The sequence below is a fragment of the Suricata suricatta genome, chromosome 6 (genome assembly GCF_006229205.1).
Source record: "Suricata suricatta isolate VVHF042 chromosome 6, meerkat_22Aug2017_6uvM2_HiC, whole genome shotgun sequence".
Classification (NCBI taxonomy): domain Eukaryota; kingdom Metazoa; phylum Chordata; class Mammalia; order Carnivora; family Herpestidae; genus Suricata; species Suricata suricatta.
The window spans coordinates 49,917,721-49,927,030 of NC_043705.1; positions in this window are offsets into that span (position 1 = coordinate 49,917,721).

A 9,310-nucleotide genomic window follows, 5' to 3' on the forward strand; every position below is an offset into this window, starting at 1 on the left:
TCTTTACCAGTTCTGACGCCTTTTATTTCCTTTTGTTGTCTGACTGCTGATGCTAGGACTTCCAGCACTATGTTAAACAGCAGTGGTGAGAGTGGGCACCCCTGTCGTTTTCCTGATCTCAGGGGGAAAGCTCTCAGTTTTTCCCCATTGAGGATGATAATAGCTGTGGGCTTTTCATAAACTGCTTTTATAATGTTTAGGTAAGTTCCTTCTATTCCAACTTTCTCAAGGGTTTTTATTAAGAAAAGGTGCTATATTTTGTCAAATGCTTTTTCTGCATCTATCGAAGGATCATATAGGTTTTTTTCCCTTCTTTTGTTAATGTGATGTATCACACTGATGGATTTTCGAATATTGAACTAGCCCTGTAACCCAGTTAAGTTGCAGGGTACAAAATCAATGTACAGAAATCAGTTGTATTCCTATACACCAATAATGAAGCAGCGGAAAGAGAAATCAAGAAACGGATCCTATTCAGATTGCACGAAAAACCATAAAATACCGAGGAGTAAACCTAACCAAGGATGTAAAAGACCTATATGATGAAAACTATAGAAAACTTATGAAAGAGATTGAAGAAGACACCAAGAAATGGAAAAACATTCCCTGTTCATGGATCGGAAGAATAAACATTGTGAAAATGTCAGTACTACCCAAAGCAATGTACACATTCAATGCAATCCCCATCAAAATTACACCAACATTCTTCTCAAAGCTAGAACAAACTATCATCCAATTCGTATGGAACCACAAAAGACCCCGAATAGCCAAAGTCATATTGAAGAAGAAAACCAAAACGGGAGGCATCACAATCCCAAACTTTAGCCTCTACTACAAAGCTGTCATCATCAAGTCAGTATGGTATTGGCACAAAAACAAGACACATAGACCAATGGAATAGAATAGAGAACCCAGAACTGGGCCCACAAATGTACGGCCAATTAATTTTTGACAAAGCAGGTAAGAGTATCCGATGGAAAAAAGACTGCCTCTTTAGCAGGTGGTGCTGGGAGAACTGGACAGCAACATGCAGAAGAATGAAACTAGACCTCTTTTGTACACCATACACAAAAATAAACTCAAAATGGCTGAAGGACCTGAATGTGAGACAGGAAACCAACAAAACCCTCGAGGAGAAAGTAGGAAACAACCTCCTTGACCTCCACCACAGCAATCTCCTACTCGACACATGGCAAGGGAAATGAAATCAAAAATGAACTCTTGGGACCTCATCAAGATAAAAAGCGTCTGCATTGCAAAGGAAACAATCAAGAAAACTAACAGGCAACCGACAGAATGGGAAAAGATAGTGGCAAATGACCTATCAAATAAAGGGCAGGTATCCAAAATCTACAAGGAACTCACCAAACTCCACACTCAAAAAACAAATAACCCAGTGAAGAAATGGGCAGAAGACATGAACAGACACTTCTCCAAAGAGGACATCCAGATGGCCTACAGGCACATGAAACGATGCTCAGCATCACTCATCATCAGGGAAACACAAATCAAAACACCTCACGCCAGTCAGAGTGGCTAAAATGAACAAATCAAGAGACTATAGATGCTGGAGAGGGTGTGGAGAGACGGGCACCCTCCTACACTGTTAGTGGCAATGTAAACTGGCGCAGCCACTCTGGGACCAAACAGTGTGGAGGTTCCTCAAAAAACTATCCATAGAAGTCCCTTATGACCCAGCAATAGCACTGCTGGGGATCTACACAAGGGATACAGAAGTGCTGATGCACAGGGGCACATGTACCCCAATGTTCATAGCAGCACTGTCAACAATAGCCAAAACATGGAAAGAGCCTAAATGTCCATCACCTGATGAGTGGATCAAGAAGATGTGAGATATATATATATACACACACACACATACAATGGAGTATTACATGGCCATGAGAAAGAATGAAATCTGGCAATTTGTAGGAAAGTGGATGGACCTCGAGGGTGTCATGCTAAGTGAAATAAGTCAGGCAGAGAAGGACAGATACCATATGTTTGCACTCATAGGTCTAACAGGAGAACAGGAGAAACCTAATGGAGGACCAGGGGGAGGGGAAGAGGGAAAGAGAGTTGGGGAGAGAGAGGGATGCAAAACCTGAGAGACTATTGAATGCTGAAAACGAACTGAGGGGGGAAAAGAGGTGGTGGTGATGGAGGAGAGCACTTGTGGGGAAGAGCACTGGGTGTTGTATGGAAACCAATTTGACAATAAATGAAAAAAATTAAATAAATTTGGAAGTATAAAAAAATTTAAAAAACATATATCTATCCCATGACCCAGAAATCCATTCCTAGGTATTTATCCAGAGAAATGAAAACATCTATCCACAAAAATGCCTCAGTAAGAATATTCATAGCTGCCTGAGTCATGACTACCAAAATCTGGAAACAACTCCAACATCTACCAACAGGAGGACAGATAAACACATTCCTAAATGTAATATGCTCAGCAATAAAAATAAATCAATTACTGAAACCTGAAAGCAAATGGATACATCTCAAAAATATTAAGTGGAACAAAAGAAGTGTGACATCAAAGAGTACTAAGTATATTATAATTCCATTTATATACAGGCCAACGTAATCTATGGTGATAGAAATCCAGACAAGAGTTGTCTCTGGCAAAGACTTCAGGGACTTCAGGCAGCATGTTGAAGTGATAGTAATATTCTAGATCTTGTGTGCTTTGTATTAGGGTTTGGATTAATTGGGTGTATACATTTGCAACCCTTACCATACACTTAAGATCTGTGCATTTCTTTATATGTAAATTATAGCTTAAAAAGAAAAGAAACAAGAAAACATTGAATATCTGCTATATATCAGGCATTGTTCCAGGTGCTAAGGATACAGCTGGACACAAACTGACAAAAACATCTCTGCCCTTGTGAAGGTTAATTCTAGATTACATAAATAAAGCTCTGATGTGCTAAAGTGAACCATGCAAATTACAGGTTTCCCCCTGCCTATGGAAAGAGGCTCAGGGTATCACACCTCCTCACCCCTCCCCACTAGCCACCTTATTACACTGGTGGCCAGTGGCCTTGTGAGAGACAGGCCTCCCCACTCTCTTGTTGGGAAGTGGTGTGTTGGCATTTTGTTTTTCCCACAGGATGAGATGTATACTAACGGAACTGAAAACCCTTCTGGGCCATATTTCATTTCTGTGTAAAGCAGGATTCATTCAATTACATGCTTTGAGTTGGATTCATGGGAACAGGGTTGGTTTGGGCCTATGGTACAGGGGAGACAGCAATAAGAGTGCTACAGAACCTGTGCTCTTGTCAGTGTGCAGAAGCTGGGCCCTATGCTGACCAAGCATAATGGGCAGACTTGAAGGAGTACAGACCGTTAAGACAGAAGTTTAAACCCAAGTTGCATACTGGCAACTCCAGCCAGCCAAGGGGCTGTCAGCCTTTTGTGGAGTAGCTAGACCCTTTGTTTTACCTCCTTGTTTTCCCTTTGGGATAGCCAACTCCAACCCAACTTTGGCTGAGAAAGTAAAAAGATGACCTGAGAAGTTAAGAAGTCATTGTGGAGACAGTCTTTGTTTTAGTCCATCCCAGAAAGCTACTTGATCATATACTATTAGAAGGCAGAGCACCAAGGTGCAGTATGAATGGTGCTAGGATGGGTGAGGGTGGGAAGTTGCTTGCAGGAATGACTAAGGTGATTTTTAGGGTTTTCTAGATGTCAACAATGTGTGATGTTGTTGGACGCTTTCTTTATCTAGTAAGAATTTGACAATTTTTTAGTTCTACTACTATTAAATAATGATATATTTTATGAAGCACATTTCTTACAATAATCACAGCTAGCTTTATTGATTGATTTGAGAGAGAGAGAGAGAGAGAGAGAGTGTGTGTGTGTGTGTGTGTGTGTGTGTGTGTGTGTGTGGCTATCTTAGGTTCCCCTAGAAGAAGAGTGGATCAAGAAGATGTGGTATATATACACAATGGAGTATTACATGTCAATGAGAAAGAATGAAATCTGGCCATTTGTAGGAAAGTGGATGGACCTTGAGGGTGTCATGCTAAGCGAAATAAGTCAGGCGGAGAAGGACAGATACCATATGTTTGCACTCATAGGTCTAACAGGAGAAACCTAATGGAGGACCAGGGGGAGGGGAAGAGGGAAAGAGAGTTGGGGAGAGAGAGGGATGCAAAACCTGAGAGACTATTGAATGCTGAAAACGAACTGAGGGGGGAAAAGAGGTGGTGGTGATGGAGGAGGGCACTTGTGGGGAAGAGCACTGGGTGTTGTATGGAAACTAATTTGACAATAAACTACTTAAAAAAATTAAAAAATTAAAAAATTAAAAAAACCATGGATGTAACAAGAAAGTATTATGCTAAATGAAATAAGTCAGAAATAAAAAGATAAATATCATATGATTTCACATAGGTGGAATCTAAAAAGCAAAATAAACAAGCAAACAAAACCCAGAAATAGTCTCATATACATAGTGAACAAAATGGTTGTTGCCAAAGAAGAAAGGTTGGGGAGATGGGCAAAATAGGAAAAGTACAAACTCTCAGTTTTAAGATAAATTAGTCATGGGGATGAAAAGTACAGCATCAGAATATAGTCAATAATATTATAATAACTTTTCTTGATGAAAAATGATAACTTCTCTTATTGTGATGAATATTTTTTAATATACATAATTATTGAATCACTCTGTTGTACACATGAAACTAATAATGTGTGTCCACTATACTTTGACAAAAATAAAAAAATAAAACTGCCTGTAAAAAAAAATTCAAATACAACTTAAACTTCTCACAATTCATTTGGGAGACAGAGGGAAAAATTGGAAGGGGAGCAGGGAAGTGAGACAGGGAGGAAAAGTCAGCCAATAAAAGGTGTATTTGGGGGCCACTTCCCACTGGGAGAACACAAGACAATACCTGAGTTATTTCACCTGAGGGAAGGTTACCGGTCATTTATGTAACTACATTAGACATGGGTTGAGGGCTGTTTCTTGGAGGGACATTCATTCTCTGGCATGTTGGGCCCACCTCTTGGGCAGCAGAGTTGGTCCAGTAGCAAGAATAAGCCCTCAGAAAAGAAATGCAGGTGCTGGCAGTTAGAAGTGGAGCTGACGGTCCCTGAACGGTAAGATGGGTGGGAGACCAATGGCATGTGTTACACAGCACTGTGCTAAGTGCTTCATATGCCTTTTTGACTGAACAGTCAGAACAACTCCATGATTTGGTATCATGGCCTCCATTTTAGAGAGGCAGCTGGGACTCAGGGAGGTTCACTAGCTTCATCAAGGTTGAATTGGAGATGGAGAGTTGGGACTTCTGACCCCAGAACTCATTCTTACTGTGCTGTTCCATGTTGTGTTTCTTAATTCCTTTAACTACATACTAAACAAGAGGCATTTCTCTTCATTTTCTACATAGAGAAATGGAGGCTCACAAGGTATCAGACAACTTGCCAGTAGTCTTCCTGTAAGCTGGAAGGAGAGCCCAGCCTGCTCTCTGAAGCCTACACACACCCTCCAAATGCCCTGCCTGGCTATGAGCTTTACATTCCTCATTTGCCTGCCTCCTCACTAAGAACTGTGGTTTTTCTTTTGCTCTACTCTTTAGAAGGTTTTATTTATAACTCCCTCAAAATGGGCTTCCCAAAAAGCCCATCGTTCTGTATAGCAATGCTTAGAGCTAATTTCCCAGGCAACCTCTTTCATCAGCCCCAACTTAGGGAGAATTTACCTGATTTACTTGCTTTCGATTTCTAAGCCATCATTTGTTCGCTTCCTTAATCAAACAAATTAGACTTCAAGTCTTTGAAGATGGACTATCAGAAAGGAAATACTATGCATTCAGCATAAAAATTAAGCCAAGTCTAAGATCAGGTGTTTAGAAAGAGATATTTTGGTCAGATTGGATCACAAGAAGCTAATCTTTTTCTGGGCTTGGATGTTCCCTGTGAACTCAGAGGAAAAAATACCTCTTGAGCCTCTAAGACCACCTGGTTTGGCCCTAACATTCCTGTAGATGTCTGAGCCACAGCTCATTAGATAGCAGACAGGAAGAGCTTGTTCTACCTACAAAAGCTCGGCATATAAGGGTCAGAATTCTGATAGAGCCAAAGAAATCAGGAGACACTGTAGTATAATACTCCCCAAAAAAATGGCCCAAGGAAGGCTTCATCCATGGCTTGAATTCTTCCACATAACTAAAGGAGAATTAATTTAGTTCTCTAAGTTTCCATCCCACTGGAGGTTGACCATTGGCTTTACATCCGTATACATGCTTCCCATCTCTGTGGGGAGATGTGTCAAACACTGAGGTATGCTGCTGAGATACCCTTTCACGAGAACCTGCTGCAAAGACGGTAGCTGGCTGGTATCTTCCAGATGCTACAAATTCTGATCTCCTACAGACCTCACATTCAGGCCATGATCTCTCTGATTTGCCTCCAGCCAGGACTGACCATAGTAGGGACACTAGAGCCATTACATTCCTGTTAAACATAAAACTCCTATGATGGGAAATCCTTGCTCTGGGGCTCCTCATCTGCCTAGGACATCTCAGATCTGCTCTGCAGTCTGGGATCTCCTTCCTACCCTCTTTTCTTAATTCTGTTCTTTTAAACATCATGTTCTGAAGATAATTCCCACCTACTTCTGCTCCTTCTTCACAAACATTCCACCAATGAATCTCTAACACATCTAATTCTATCTTGGTGTCCATTCTTGGAGCACTCATGCTTATACACTTGGTACAGAGAGTAGGGTTTTGGAGACCATCTCACTCACCTCATGGCTAGCAAAAAGAATGCTAGCCCAAATGAAATGTAGGGCAAGGATAGTTCCTACAATAAAATGATATGCCTCAACCGCTGAAGATTTCATGGTCAGTGACCTAGAAAAATGTCCCCATGGAGGAGAATGTGTGTTAATGAAGTGATTCAGGCATTTGAAATACGTGAGGGAAACAATAACTTCAAGGCCAGTTATTACTAACTTGTATTGATACACTGGAGAGGGCTGAAAAGAAACCGAGGGCCATTAACAAATATTTCAGGACTAAGTGTGAGGACTGTACAGCCTCTCTGGAAACTTACACAGAGTCTTTTACCTCCTCCAATGGGTAAAGAACACAGATGAAAGAAGAGTCTGGATCTAATAGTTTCTTAGAGCTCCTTTGATAATTAAATGCTCAAGCAAGACAAGGCTATTATGCTAAGGTTTAGGCCCTAGCTGGGAAAACCTAGGACCATGAAACCTTGGATGGGGGGGCATCTGGGTGGATACCACCCCCCAAATTTTACTTATGTTCTTGGAGATGGTAAAAGAAGGAGTTTTAAAACTCAGAAGGAAAGAATGCTAGAATCAGTAGCTTATGTGAGATCAGAAGGCCCACCTCAGGGACTGTCTTGCAGTGGAGAATTCAGAGGACACAGTCTTCATCAGGACCATCAGGATTATGCTATGAAGTTCAGTAGTGGCTGGACTAAGCTGGGCTTACTGATAGCAATGAGAATTGGGGCCTGGAAGTAATCAGAGGCCAGGCAGCAGCATTGGACCACTAGAGGTAGGGGACTGCAATTACCATAATGGCCTGGCAATGTCATAGAGGAAACCAAGGGCTCTTGACCACAGAGAATTGTGGACATGGTCAGGGGAACATGACCAAATAGACAAGAAGCCAAAAGTACTGCTTAATATAATAAGAAGAAAAAAATAGAGGAGACTAAAGGCAGTCACCTCAATAGAAGGTCATGATCATTTTCTCAGTGACTAACCCTGAGCCAGTCTTCTGATTTGAAATCCAATGACTGAAGAGGTGGCCAGATGTCCAGGAGAAGGGCCCTGCAACATGATGGCAAATATAAGCTATAATGACTCCCTCAGTCCTTCCTCAAAAAGTCCTATGGCCATTTACTTGGGTGACCGCACTGTGGGAAGATGTATACTCAGACATTTTAAGTATTTGAAACAGAGTCTGAGGTGACATTGACACCCAAAGACCCCAAATATTTTCATAGTCCCCTAATGAATGGAGACCTGGCTAGTCTGGTTTACAGTAGGTTCAAGGGTCCATGGAACCATATTTGGCATTTGGAGTACTGACTTTAAACTGTGGGTAAGAGTGAGCATAGTGAGGAAAGGTCAACTGGAAACCTCTGAAGTAAATAAAAACAGTATCACATTCAAAGTATTTTTTCTTTTTAGAAGGCAGTGGATGGATGAGTGTAGACTACCACAACCTCAAATAGTAACTCTGATTACAATGCTATTTCAGACATGCTATCTTTGCTACAGCTGATTCATAATGTCTCAGAGGTAGATGGTGTAAGGCTATTACCTTGGCATCTTCATTATTTCTACTCCAGTAAAAAAAAAAAAATCAGAAGATGAGAAGGTTTGTTTTTACATGGAACAGACAACTGTATTCATTTCATGTTGCCCCAGGGCTGTGTTAACCTTCCCACTGCTCTCATAATATACCTGAATGGTTCTGAACCCGCTAGAAACTAGGGGAGTGAAAGAGCCCTACTTACTCACTGTCAGTGGCCCACATAGAGACTTTGTGCATGTCATCACCGCAATTCTGGGCTTTGCAGGGCTAGAGGTTCTAGTCACCAAAGAGGTACCCACCCTCTTGTGAGGGGATACATTATGTGTCCCCCTGAACTACAAGTTACTGCCTCCACCCAGGGAGTTTGAACTTCTGGTGTCCTTGGAAACCACCTCACAGAAGGCGAGAAAGGAGTCATCATTCTGGCATTCCTCCTGCTGAGGAGGAAGAACTACTCTTACACATTGGGGTCAGAGAGGAATATGTCTGAAACACAGTGGAGCCAACTGGGCACTTTGAGTAGTCATTGCCCAGTTATTTGGGGGCTCAAGCCCCTTAGCAATGAGAGACTGGGGTCCACCATGGATAAGTAGGTAAGTCATGAAGACCTGCCCAGGTGACATTGTAATGAAGAGAATTTAGAATGGATAGTGGAGGAGAGAGACAAAGACTAAATGGAAAAATGGGAACTGTAGTTCATCCAAATAAGCTCTTCTATGATTCTCCTCCAGAAGAGATCCCATGTGAACTGAAAGATGTTGCTTTCCAAACATGTGTGGAGTGATGGATGGGTCTCTGTGCCACAGCTGTGGAAATGGCAGCCATGGAGGTACTCCACACAGATCTCCCTTCAAGAGAAGCAGCAACGAGCAAAAGTTCCTGGTTCCTAGCAGCCTCAAGCTATCACCTCGGATCTAATGCAGCATTCATTTTGAGGCCTTGTGCTCCATGGGCTCCTCCTAGCCAGTGGCCAATCATGGGAA